This window comes from Pleuronectes platessa, chromosome 1, assembly GCF_947347685.1.
Source record: "Pleuronectes platessa chromosome 1, fPlePla1.1, whole genome shotgun sequence".
NCBI lineage: Eukaryota > Metazoa > Chordata > Actinopteri > Pleuronectiformes > Pleuronectidae > Pleuronectes > Pleuronectes platessa.
In genome coordinates this window covers 5,850,710-5,865,145 of record NC_070626.1, presented here as the reverse complement: position 1 = coordinate 5,865,145, position 14,436 = coordinate 5,850,710, and the positions used below count along the sequence as shown (strand labels likewise).

At 41.8% G+C, this 14,436-nt stretch overlaps 1 long non-coding RNA gene across 1 annotated transcript; it reads right to left on the bottom strand.

Moving 5' to 3' along the window:
- Positions 1-10,149: 10,149 nt before the first annotated feature.
- On the bottom strand, positions 10,150-11,405 carry LOC128439965 (uncharacterized). Its single transcript, XR_008338463.1, has 2 exons — positions 10,575-11,405; positions 10,150-10,294 (listed from the first exon to the last, which is right to left on the bottom strand). It is a non-coding gene; the product is annotated as an uncharacterized LOC128439965 (long non-coding RNA).
- Between the last annotated feature and the right edge of the window lie 3,031 nt (positions 11,406-14,436).

The following is a 14,436-nucleotide window of genomic DNA, read 5'->3' as shown; positions in this document are numbered from 1 at the left end:
GCCGGCAAAACAGGATGTCCTCCTCAATTTCCTTTTCCCGCACATACCTAACGTAAGTGAGAAGCTGGGCCTGTCCAGCGATGTCTGTGGATTCGTCCAGCTGCAATGCATAGTAAGGACTGATTTGAATGTAGTTTATTAGTTGCTTTTTGATATCACTAGACATTTCTGATATTCGGCGTGACACAGTGTAATTTGACATAGGTATTGCTCTGAGTTTAGCAGCTGCACTCTCTCCTATCATTATTCTACACATGTCTTGCGCGGCCGGCAAAATCAGTGTTTCAGCAATTGTATGGGGTTTGCCAAGCTTAGCAATTCTATGAGCAACTACATACGATGCCTCCAGACACTGCTTGGAGACAGTGCTATGCTTGGAGATGGTGGTTTGTTGTTGCTGGAGGCCATCACGTTTACGTTTAAAGAAGTCCACAGGCTTCTCTTTCAAGTCGAGGTGCCTTTTTAATTTGCATGGCTTCATGCTGTCATTTGCCAGCACCTCGGCACACAAAACACACTGAGGACGTTGCTCAGTCGTGCCAGTGACGGTGAAACCAAACTGCAAATAGCTCCTGTCATATTTGCGAAGCTTTGGCTTCTTCGCAACTGCCGCATTGGTTGCCTGGCTTTTACGAATCAGAAACTTTTCCATGGTTGTGTTTGTTTGCTGATTCGGGGTATGTGATGTTAATAAAGTTGTAATTGCAACGTCGTGGTCTTGTGAGTATGTTTGTATGTGTGGCTGTGAGCGACTTGCACACGAATAATGAATAAGGCTGTGCTAGGCAATGGTTCCTAACAAAACGAACAGTACACAATGTAGACAGAGACAGCACAGAATGGAAAGGAAGTATTGAGTCTTTAAAAATACTGTTTATAAAGCAATGAATATCTGAATAATAGAGGAAACAAGAGCAATCGCACAAGCTCTGCAGGGTGTCGTCTCAGTGAGGGTGAGCGCTGACCATGCCTGCAGTTACTTTTATACTTGGAAGCGTACGTGCAACTTGCGTTCAAATGATAACACTCCTCTTTTGATTGGTGGATCAGGAACGAAATAGTATTTGATTTGTTTGTGTCAGTCCAGCCCCTTGCATTTCGCCACTGAGGGAGCTTTCACTAACCAGTTTTTTTTCTCACCTCTGACATCGCGCCCCCCCTAAAGCTGCTCCACCTGTGACATTCATTCTTAATACAAATGCTTAATATTGTAACATTCAAATGAAAGGTTCTGGGCTTACATGAACAACTTGTCCCTTAATACACCATTAACCCTTGTAACATCATCATTAAGGATGCACCATACTGGACTTTTTTCGCCGATATCCAATATGTTAATATTTTACAACTCAACTGAACAATAACTGATACCGCTATGTTCAGTTTTATCCCAACCTAACTGCTTAGTCAATTTATTCCTTCACAGTAGATGCGCCTAAATTAGTGACTGCATCTGCTGAACAGACAATTAGTTGTTTAAACTCAATATTAACTGAAAAGTTAAAATAAACTTAAAACAAAGCAGAATCTGCACTGACTTGTGTAAACAGCACACACAAAACATGACATCACATCACAGGATATCGGCATGTTGGCTAATATTGTCATGCACCCAAAATTAACACTGGGCTAACTTAGCCAAATTCCAACCAAGAATCAACAGCAATGAACATGGACTGTAGTACCCTTGGAGGGAGAGAGGAAGTGCTATCCTACACAATATCTGACCACTGGTTTTATTTGACAATAAAAGCTTTCCATTCAGCCATGCTCTTCTTGTAAGACGATGTGAGATCTCTCTCATGAATTTTGTCTAAGAGGACCTCCATCTGTATGACTGAAATCAGAGTTGCTACACACTTTGGATAAGTCAGGTGTAGGGTATAAAGCACTCTCGGTAAGCCTGTCTTTTGGAAAGGTGGTTATTGCCACATCTCCTACCACTAAGAAGCAGTTGGACGGACTGACAATCAGGACTGGGCAGGAGAGAGGGCATTTCTTCAAGTAGGAATTGGGGTCTTCTTTTTCCTGTAACACATAACACAGACATCCTTCTGTCAGGATAATGCATTTTGGTCATTTGGAACCTAGTGTAGAGGGTTGTTTACAAACACATAACTTTACAAAGCAAAATTCTGACAAAAGTTACAGTACTGAGAAAGCTCCATCTGAAAGTGCTGTTTTTAACTATCCCCAATCCGTTTACATGTGTCAAGCCTTCCAAAAGAACTAAAAACCAATGCTAGGATAGTCTTGCTTGGTTATCATTAGGGTGAAAAACCTGCTACCATGTAATGCACCCATTTCTGTACATACTGTGACATAGCCAAGACATCTACCCAGTGCATATCCTCTTTCTAAAAACAAATGTTTTATGTGTCTTTGAAGGCTTAGAAAATACATTATGTGAATAGGAAATACATTGGGAGTCGTCAGAGGCAGCAACTTCAGTTATCATTTTTTCCGATTCTGCAGACAAAATGATCCTGCAACATTTTACACAGCTCACCTTGAGGACATGCACCAGAGCCTCACTCACATCTCGTACCCTCTTTGGAGGAGCAGACGTGAAGGGGAACAGTGATGGCAGCACATGTAGAATCTCAAGAGCCTGTTCAGCTGTACAGGAAAAGATTCATTACTTAAACACTTGGACAAAGTGCACAAGGTCAAATCTGATCAAAAGTTATATAACAGACACAATGCTTAAAAAAAAAAATGGGATAGCCATCATAGATGAAAAAGAAGGACGACAAAACAGTAGCTCATGTACTTGACAATTAAAATGCCTGAAGGTCCACCCTAAACCCTAATAACACCAAAACATCATTCCCTACCTTTGTCTATTCCCATTGGGGGTTTCAGTGCCTTTTTCCATACACCAAAAAACTGCACCTTCTGGCAGAAGTCATGCCATCTTCCCTTCATTTCATCGATGAAGTTGGTATTATCCTTATTAGGGATGAGCGAGTACAGCATTATCTGTATCTGTATCTGTTAACCATATGAATTATCTGTATCCATATCCGTACTCGGAGTGGGCGGTGCCTAACCCGGAAGTGGGTGTGATTTAACCCGGAAGTGGGCTGGATTTAACCCGGAAGTAGGCCGGGTTGTCTTGAAACGGGCGGGGCTTTAACAGGTATGTTATTTTAAGCATGCAATTGATATGGGTTGATCAGAAATTGTTATATTTATTGCTGATTAGAAAACTATTACAGGACAGCATCAGCATTGAGCTTCAGATCAATGATTTTGATCACAATAGCAAACAAACTATTTACAGAACAAGTTTTGCAACAATGAATACATGCTGTTGCAATTATGAAGTGAAATGTAATAACAAGTGTTTTCATACTCAGCATAACTTTGAAATTTTTTTATGATTTTTTTTAAATTTATTTCCACACCAGGTGTGTGTGTGTGTGTGTGTGTGAGTGTGTGTATGAGTGAGTAAGAGAGACAGAGAGAGAGAGGGGGAGTGTGTGTGTGTGTGTGTAGCTTAATTTGTAATATTTTTTATACCACTATTACCTAGAAAGTGTCAGACACTCAGTGCGTGAAGTAAAATAAAACTGGTTAGAGCCAACTGACGGTTTAAAAAAAACAGGCAGGCAGAGACGCAACGCGAGTCGCTTTCTACCAGCACCAAGTCTGAACGAACCCACGTTTAACAGAACTCTACTGGTTAACAAGTAAGTACAAACTGAAATAAAAACAAACTTCAAGCTGAAGAAACCCTAAACGTTAACAGAAAAGACCCGCGAACCTGAGTGACTGAGAGACAGAGAGCTGTTCTGTGAGTGAGTGAGCAGAGCGGTGTGTGAAGGGGAGGAGCGCTGTGACGCTGTGTGAGGATTTTCATTCAGTCCGAGCACAGATATTGACTCGTATTACTCGTATAATACTCGGCAAAAAAGCTTTATCCGTACCGGATACTCGTTTCAGCCGAGTATCCGGCTCATCTCTAATCCTTACCCAAAATTCGTTGAAGCTCCTCCATCACCTATAAAAATATCAAATATACCAATACAGACATTTGAATATATCATTTAAGAGGAAATTGGTATTTTAAACATTGTGTGTGAGTTTAAAATGATTCATATGCTTTTAAAGAAATACGCTCAAAGTATAAGCAGGCATACTTGGGTTGTGTCATTTACTGTATACTGTATGCCTTGGCTGCTCAGTCAGTTTGGTAAATTTTCATACTATAAGTTAAACCTTAACAAAAGCGAGCTGTTTTATTATCAACAACAACGCACAAGCTTTAGACCTTGCCAATTTGCCTTTTAGAATTGAGAATAAGAAGTTCTCCTATCTAGGTATCTCAGTTACAAGAAAGCACAAAGATCTATTCCAAGACAACTTTACCACGTTATTGAATCAGACTAAACAAATATTAACACAGTGGTCACCCTTGGCATTATCTCTTGTCGGACGTATTAACTCTGTAAAAATGACCATTTTACCAAAATTTCTGTACCTTTTCCAGGCCCTACCTCTCTTTATCCCTGGATCCTTTTTTTAACTCCTTGAATCAGTTATTTCTTCATATTTATGGCAAGGTAAACGACCACGTTTGAACAAGAACCACATGCAGAAAACCAAGGCTACTGGTGGTCTTGCTCTCCCAAATTTTCGTTTCTATTACTGGGCTGCTAACTTGCGCTGTCTTGCGTTTTGGTCTTTTTACTACAACCGACCTGACTGCCCTGACTGGGTAGAGATGGAGCTACAGTCGGATGATAATATGTCAATTCTTGCACTTCTCGGATCCCCACTCCCACTTCCCTCACTCGGATTCATTAAAAATCCGGTGGTTAAACATTCTTTAAAAATTTGGGCACAATTTAGGAAATATTTTGGATTTCACAGCTTCTCTCTTCTGAGCCCCATCGCATCAAACCATCTTTTTAAACTGTCCTGCCAGGATTCTGCTTTTGGTGAATGGCACAGGAAGGGTATCATGCACTTTAAAGACCTGTTCATAGGCAACAGCCTGGCATCTTTTGAGCAGCTAAGTGAAAAATTCAGTCTTCCTAAGTCAAATTTTTTCAGATATCTTCAAGCAAGGCATTTTGTTGTCTCTCATTTACCTGGCTCTTCAATATCAACAGACTTGACCACTGTTGATAGAGTCCTCTCTGTCAATCCACTTAAAAAAAAGTTAATCTCAGCTCTGTAAAACATGGTGTGCGATCTTGGACGTTTCTCCACAGATAGGCTTAGAACAGCATGGGAGGAAGACTTGGGTCTCTCTCTATCAGAAGACACTTGGACTTCCATACTTAAACTGGTTAGCCCGACCTCCCTCTGTGCACGTCACAGTTTAATTCAGTTCAAGGTGGTGCACAGGGCTCATATCTCCAAAGCAAAACTAGCATCTATGTACCCTGATATTAGCCCACATTGTATCAAATGTGGTTTTGCTGAAGCTTCACTCATCCACATGTACTGGTCCTGTTCGAGCCTTACCAACTACTGGAGAGAAATTTTCCATACACTCTCTCGGGTGTTAGGCATCAGTTTGGAACCAAGCCCGTTGATTGCTCTTTTTGGGCTCATGGACACGGAGGTCGAGTTGTCCATAGAAAAACGACGTACTATATCCTTTGTCTCCCTGCTAGCTAGGCGACTGATCCTGCTCAGGTGGAGGGATGCCTCGTCCCCCACTCACGCACAATGGCTAGAAGAAATCATGTCTTGCTTAAAATTGGAGAAGGTTAGATACTCGCTTAAGCAATCAAGTGGGAGATTTCAGAAGGCGTGGGGTCCTTTTCTTAATGCATTCCAGACTTTGTGAAAACCTGGCCATTAGGTTCAGTTTAACAACGCTATGTACTCTTTCCTTATGCTTATTTTTAGCTAAGGCTCTAGATGTGACAATGTGCTCATATTATTGTAGTGTATTGGCAGTGACTGGGAAGGGATTATTTTCCATTTGAAGATTTTATTTGATATATTATTTCTTCTCTGTGTAACGTTGCATTTTTTTTTTTTCTGTTTTTCTTTTTCTGAAGTTATATTGCCCAATTCATGTCTGTCTGGACACATTGGTGTTGATTGTTGTACTCATGTTTGCCTCCTGTCTCTGTAATGGCCATTCAGCATTGCACTTATATATATTGAAAATCCTTCAATAAACAGATTTTGATTTAAAAACAAAAAACTAAAAAAAACGGGGGCATATTTGCAAGTCGCTCTGGTGCGGCTAGTTATAGAATTTAGTCCTACAGTCTCCAAAAATTGTCTCAACATTACATAGCTATGACATAGTTTCCCAAATATTTAATTACATTTAATCTCCTATATATGTTTAAGCCAAAACTTTTTTCCTAGTTTCAGACAAAGATCTTGACCGTTTTTTAAGCAAGTATATGTAAGACTCAGTCACTGATACGTGCCTTTGGACACAGAGGGGGAGTAAGTTGATGAGGACTGTTTAATTTAGTTCATAAATAAGTCTGTAAGAGACAGCCGAGCAAGACTCCGCATTCGATGACTTTATAAAACTTCACAAAAATTCCAAGCTTTGAAATAAATGCACATGGAAACCTCTGCGATGAAGCAGCTGGTACAGGGCTTTCTGTTGTATTTATCTTCATTCAGTGAGAGCGCAGCCCTGAAAAGAGCTGCTGTTACTTGGATTAGTCTGGATCGTGGTCACACAGCGGAAACAGAAGAATCCCCCAGAAAGACAAACATCACATGCTCGTGTGGAGAGATGATCTGTTTCCGGGATTGATTCTTTCAAGATTAAAACACACCTGAGCATATCAAATTTGTACTTCTTCTCAAGATATGCATATCTAGGGGTACACCCAGAGTGTGGACATATTTATTTATGTGCAGACCCTGCGTTTACAATGGGACATCAATCCACCCAATAGCACCACAGAGCTTGGCAATAGGTCCAGCCAATCAGTGACTGGAGATTTGGTGCGCTGGCGAATGGAGAGAGCGGAGGGGGCGGGACAAAGAGTGCGGAGAACGGCGAGTAATGACAGCGGAACCAGTCGGTTAATTATAATTTTAGCTCTAAGTTTGTTAAAGTTGTTAAGTTTGTTAGTGTCCGTGTTGCGGAAGTATTACGGTTGGAGTGAAGAAGGAGTTTACACCACCAGCACTGAAGATTGCCTGTGACGCAGTTAGAAGTATAGCACGTTATTGCATTTATGCATACCTGTTGCTACCTTTTCGGTTATAGGAACTCACCGGTGAATAGGACAGGTGTCTTTGTTTAGAGAGAGAGAGTTGTCTTGAGCAGGGGAAAGAGTTTCAACGTGAAACCATTGTTTTAATATTCAATTAAATAATAAACTTTTATTTTTTTATTTTAAATCCTATGGTTTGTTCCACCTGTTACATATTGGCGTACACGAACAGGATACATACCTAGTCACAACCCCTCACTCTTAATCTCAGCCCTGTTTAGTCATTAGTCATGGATGCGTTAAAGGAGCAATTTGATAAGCTGCAAAATAAATTTGCAGAGCAGTCAGTGCACATGAGGGAACAGATGGTTCTACTAGAGCAGGCTAGAAGTGACCAGAGGGAGGCGCTGGCGATGGCAAAGCGACAGGAAATGCCCAGACTTCAGTGGCTCTCAAAGTCAAGGTGAAATGTGTGTTGAGGAATGGATTGCAGCACTTAAATCGCCCTTTGTAGTATGCAAAATCCCTGACGAAGACATAGTCGAATTAGTCAAGCAACATTTAAAGGGGGAGGCGAAAGTAACAGTGAAACTGATGGTTGAAGATGATACGACTGACATTGTTTATGTTTTCAAGATTCTGAGAGAGGTATATGGAGACAAGGCCCCAGTGGGCATCAGGCTAAGGGAATTTTATGATAGGAAACAAATGGCAGGTGAGAGGATACGGGCATATGGATACAACCTTCAAGAGAAACTTCGCCATTTAAAGCGTCGTGATTCCAAGTGCATCTCTGATCCTGACACCATGCTAAAAGAACAGTTTGTGCTAGGTCTCAGAGATGATCACCTTAGAAGGGAAATGAAAAGACAGGCAAAAGAGCAGCCAACACAGATATTTAATTTGCTGATGCAGTCTGCCATTGATTGGTCAGAGGAAGAGGAGACCTCTCAAGCCACTCGTGACAAAAGCCACACTCGTGGTGCTGTTAGCAGTGTTGTTACAGAAGAAACACCTTCAGCCTTGTCTTTACAAGCGCTACATGAATCCATCCAGAAATCAGCTGCAAGACAAGAGGAGCTCTACAGAGTAGTACAGGGGCCGGAAATGCGAAACACCGCCCAGGGTAGGCAGCAAAGATTTCCTCAGAGAGATGAGACTGGGCAATTGATTTGCTACAACTGTGGGGAACCTGGACACATAAGTAGGGAGTGTAGAAAAGGCCAGGGAAGGCGGCGTCAGGCAAATGCTTTCGTGTCTGATATGACCAGTGGAGACCATGATGGTCAGGCAGAAGGAACCATCAGTACAGCTACAGTAGGCCCCCTTCACGCCCACATCCATACTTGTGACCGAGCACAGAGCCAAACCCATGGGCGCATTTGGCAACTGTTTCACAATTGATGTCATTATAGATGGTGTGAAAACATGCTGTTTACTGGACACTGGCTCTGAGGTCACCACGATGTCTGAAGGCCATTTCAAGAAACACTTCATGGGGAAGGTGCTGTCTCCAGCTAAATGGGTTAAGCTAACGGCCGCAAATGGGCTGGACATCCCTATCCTCGGGTGACTCTACACTGATGTTGAATGTTTCGGAAGGAGGTTGACTGGAAAATGCGTATTTGTGCTGCGGGACGATGCAACCAGTGGAAAGGGGCCTGGCAAAGTGCCAGGAATACTGGGGATGAATGTCCTGGCCGATCTGCGCAGCCTGTTCAATGATATGCAAGGGGTCCAGGCGATGAATCGACACAGGCAGCCGGTTGGGGCTGGGAGCCTACGCCGTTTCTTCGTAAAGATGGCAAAGGAAGAACAATATGTGGGCCCTAGGGGTCAGATGGGGTATGTCAGAGTGGCCGGCCGTCAAGCAGTTGTGCTGCCTCCACTCAGCGAAGTGGTCATTGAGGGTTGCTGCAGGGTCCCTCCAAAAATGCACTGTCAGGTACTAGTTGAGGCTTCGCCAACCAGTAGCATGCCTCATGGACTGTTAGTGGCCAATGTGTTGACTCAGGCAGTAGAGGGAAAAGTGTCAGTTAGGCTGCTCAACACACGAGACGAACCTGTTAGGCTGCCCCCCAGGTCGAGAGTATCAGAATTGAGTAAGCCACAGAGGGTATTCCCCAAGGACATCCTGATGTTTGAAGAAACCAATGGAGAAGTTCATGTCCAAGCCTTACAGGGTGCGGTTGCTCGTGAGAGAGGATGCCCTGGATCTCTGGCTGTTCCCGTCCAGGCTAACATACAAGGGCTCTCACCCCCTGAAATTTGTGAACTGAACCAGCTTCTCCAGAGACATTGTGACGTGTTCTCCCAAGGGGATGGAGATTTTTCACAAGGTGGTTGTAGAGGGGCTGGAATGGAAACGAATGGCAAAATTCCCGTTGAGATCAGAAGCTGCAAGAACAGCAGCACTAACCAGCAGTGTCATCAGGTTCTCACAGTGTGTTACAAACAAATTGGTGTATGCTTAACCTCTTAAGAAACGGGTGAAAATCGCCTAAAACGCCTGTTTGAGGACACCCAAATTTAATTGAAAGCTGTTCTTGAACCATTTTGAGTACATGCATGATCTTGATCTCTTTTTAAAGGTAACATTCTGATCTTCCCTACCCAATAGTCAGAATAACTATAAGTGCTATTTGCATTGAGTAATAGCAGTTGGCACACAGTGAGGTAGAAGGTTTTTATTTTCGCCTGAATATTTTTGGTAAACAGATGCCTGCTGCTGACTATAGCTGGGACTTATGAGCTGGAAAACCCAATGGGACCCTAGCATGAAGCCTTGACTAGCTCAAGTTCAAATTTGAACACAATACCAAAGAAAATGAATATTTTACAGATGTTTTACTAAGGGCATGTCTGGGCGTTTTCCAAAAAGGCCATTTGGAGGCTCCAAAGGACCCTTGGTACCCATGGTAACCAAATAGGCTAAAAAGGCTACTTTTACACTAAAAATCATACTTTTATATAAAGGAGACAAAACTGGTCATATGGTTAAAAATTTATTCAAATATACATCTTTCAAATTTTTGGATACATGCCAGCCATTGTAGCAGTCACGACTGCAGGAGGAGGCTTGTGGAGGACTTTGTAGTGCCCTATCAGGATGTCAGCACCCATGAACCTCGATGGACCTATGTGGGAAAAGAAAAATTAGTCGGGAGCTATTAGAAGAGCCGTACAGAGGCACCACACCCACACCTATATGCATATCTGTTCACATTCATCTCGACACACAAAGGCACACTCATCTCTCCACCATCTATATGCACATTCTAATTCTCAAACAAAGACAACTATTATCTCTCCCACATCTAAATCCACACCTTTTACTAATCAACAGCAGATCCTAAAAAAACACACGAACACACACACACACAGTAATTTAGTTATTTATTATAATAAAATACGTACTTGTCAAGAGTAATGTCTCGTCCTTCCTGAAACATGGCGTCTGCCTCGTAGTCAAACGACGTGTCGCTGTCTTCCTCTGATACGTCATCATCAGACTTGTCGCTGTCACGCCGATAACACAGATCCCTTTGCTTGTTCGGTCATCAAGTTTCATTTCTCTAAACGTTTCTCCATAGTGTAGCTTCAAAACGCTCCATAGCAAGACTGAATTCTGCACACGGATCTCACAGCAACGCCCCCGAACTTTTACGCACCGATCTCAAAACCAGTGCTCACTTACTGTTACGCACGGAGATGAGATGCTCTGGAAGCACGTGTTCGCTGTTGTGCAGTGACTTGCTGTGTGTTGATAGTTCTCTATCAGGTCGCGGAGGACATGTACTTCCTGGAAAATGTAATTGGCTAAACGATAAGTCAGTCATAACAAAAATCGACTGCAGTTGGCTGAGCCTCGCCACGTCAGAAGAAGGGCGCGCACTGTCTGTAAACGAGGGCTCTCGTTGGCTTTTGCCGAATGTGGACAACCCCTGCCTTCTCCAATTGGGTCGAATGAGCTGTCCATCTAAAGGTTAGAGTGCACCCTCCATTTTGAAATCCAGAGAGCCGCTGTGTTTACTTTCTAACAGAAGTTACGACGGAAAAAAAGTCAAAGTTGGCACTTAGCTGCTGGCTACTCTGAGATTACGCATCAGCTGGCTGTGGCTATTCTTTGATGAAATAGTGTGCTATGGAGTGATTATGTTACTGGATTCGATCGTCTGGACCTTTATCATTGTACCAACACCGTTTTTGTTGGAATGTTATCGATCTGTGGATTAATATCATGCTTCTTAGGTGAGTGACGTCGACTGTCTTAATCATTTTTTTTTGTAAGTTGTCTGACTGTTACGTTGATTGTATCGGCTGTGGTGATCGGATTTCTACAGATATGTGGCATTAGTACCTAGCTGTACGACACAGTTCTTTAAATACAAATGTTTGACGCTGATCGATAAAAAAACACACCTTGTGTCCCGAATACGGGACGCGATTGCATAAGGAGTTAAGAGATTACATTAATGATATGGAATCGCAAATATGAAAAGTGGTCATTTAAGCCTGTAAATGTTTTTGTTTGATAGCCTACCAGCTGAGAAACCTCTCCCAGTGGCTTCCTCCAATTGTAAAACGTGGTTCATTGAGCACATCAGGTTTGTCGTCTCTGAGCTCATCCTGATTCCTGACACAGATCGAACTCGATAGATTATAATTACTGTATTTATCTGTCAAATAGTCGCCAATCTTCGGATCACTTACATTAAGCCTGCTGAGCTGACACTGTGACAAGGAGCCCTTGTATCCCTCTGGGGAGTTTTGTATTACTGCTTGGCCTCCTCACATGCCTTCAAGGGGCTTTCATTAAATGTCACACACACAAGATGACGTGTTAGCAGGGGAGAGTCTATCAAGGCCATGTTTTCCTTCAGTAGTTTTTTTTTTTTGCCTACCTGAATTTTCTTCATATGTGTTGGCCATACCAACAATCTGGCACACATCAATATTTACTGTGGTGTGGAACGTTTGATTTCATGCCGCAGTCTCTTTTTCATTCTCATGTGTCCTGGTAGAGAGTTTTCTCCTCATTCATGAATACAGTAAAAAAATGTACATCTTTTAAAAAACGTACTTTTTTCTTAATCAGACACGCAATATTGACCCACACCATTAAAAATAAGTTGTACTACAACTTAAATTGTACAATAATGACAATTTTTTTGTTTTCTGAAGTGGTCATTGCACCTTGTATTCCAGCAGAGCCATAGATAAAGTGAAGTTGTGACATGAGCTATATCATGTGCATGCTCCACTGCCATTTTCTTTAGATAACGAGTCATCTGCTGGCATCAGGAGAAAAGTGTTGTTTAATTGAGTAAGTGCCACACTAGTATTAAAAATAAACATGCTATCTATCATCTTGTTTCAATGTAATGACAGTGGCTGGATTGAGCAGTTTCATGATGTTTTGTTAATGGCGTTTGGGACCGCAGTCCGCCATATGGGGTAAGTCTCATGCTAGTGATATCAAATGCCCCCAAAGGAGAAAAATAACAGTTATACAATACGCCTCAAGCCTTTAGCAATGAAAGCAGATGACACAGAAGTGAGGCTACATGCCGCTGACTGCCTGTTGCCCCACTGCAATTTGAGTGGCTGTTCGCCAGTTATTGTTGTTGCCAAAACTGGCATAAAACTCACATAAATGTCCAAAGAAATATATAGAAAATATTGTTTGTGGAAATATTGTATATGCTGTGACAATGTGTCATTAGCTAAATGCAAGCTATGCCCAGAACCTGTCTATACCGTCAAAGACAGCCATTAGCTGGGTATAGAGATTTTAAATGTACCACCACAGCCTGTTGTTGCTCTGATGAAGACATGCTTTATAGGCTGCAACTTAGTAAAAGCTCTACTATCTCTATGTGCTCTAAATTCAATCTTTTCACAGTGTTACTGTCATTTATTCGTGTTTGACATTAGTTAGTATCTCTTTTATAGACAAAAAGCAACTGTGGCTATCATGATCAAAGTCGATTATCATTTACTGCAACATATGTCAGTTTTTAGGTGAAAGCTTGAGGAGGTAAACCTTTCTAGCCCGCCAGCAAAACGATAGTATTATTATTATAAGCCAAACCACTGACAAGATTGTAACTAATGAGAGCCGAAAGAAAAGCATTGTAAGTTGCGTTTAGAGTGGATGGTTCTGCTAATACAGACAGATTGATTAAAATTGGGATTTGTTGTTATCTTGCAACTGTCCAGAGTTGTTGATGCCAATCTCAGCAGACATTGGTGAGAGTAGTACAGCCTGGACAGATCGTCACTCACAGGGCAGACAACCTGTATGTCTTTGGACTGTGGGAGGAGGCCGGAGTTGCCTACCTTGAGGAATGTGGGAGAAAATGCAAACCTGAAAAAAATCCATTCACAGATTGTTTTGAACATTGGCATTGTAGATTTCATGTCTGTAAGTTTGCCAATAAGCTTAGTGTGTATAGATCCTTGGTATTTTTTCAGAAAAACTGTGCAAGTGAATTAAGAAATGTCTTTCTAAGGTTAGTGATTAAAACCCAACATCATCATCTGTGTCTCTACGTCGCAGAGGCAAATCATTGTGCAAGCTATCAATCTGTTAACGTAATGTAGGAAATGCTAAGACAGAAGGACAGCAGGACAAGATGAGGCTGTTTGGAATATCACCATTTTTCTCAAACATATTAGATTCTGAATAGTAAATCTCCATACATCCATATTCCAATGAATTACTACATTGCAATAGGTAGACTTGATGAGGTGGTAACAATATTCATTACACAGCAGACCCAGTGCAAAGAAAAAAACTCTAACAGTCCACTACAGATTCAATTTGCTGACAATCCGTAAACACCTATTGTTATTTTTCTTTTTGAATGACAACTTATTCTCTACCTGTCAAGATATCGGGCGCTTGGAAGGGATACACTCACATACAGAATATAGACTACATGTATACTGACGCACACAAATACAAATGTGCACAGCTTCTCAGGTAAAGGTTGTGGACTTGAAGAATATTCTCATTAGGTCTCAAAACAACACTACCGATGCTGTCTCCATCATGAAAACTGCAGTGTGTGTGTGTGTTTGTACGTTTATGTGTGGACATAATGAGCAATAGTGTGAGTTAGTGGGCTGAAAGACGGTGGTAACTAACACTCTGACAACACTCTTCTATCACCTTAACCCCCTGGTGTTGAGAGCACCGGATAGAGCACAATTATGTTTATTAGCTCCTCTAACCGTCACTCATACCTTAATAATAGCATGTCGTGTCTGACTT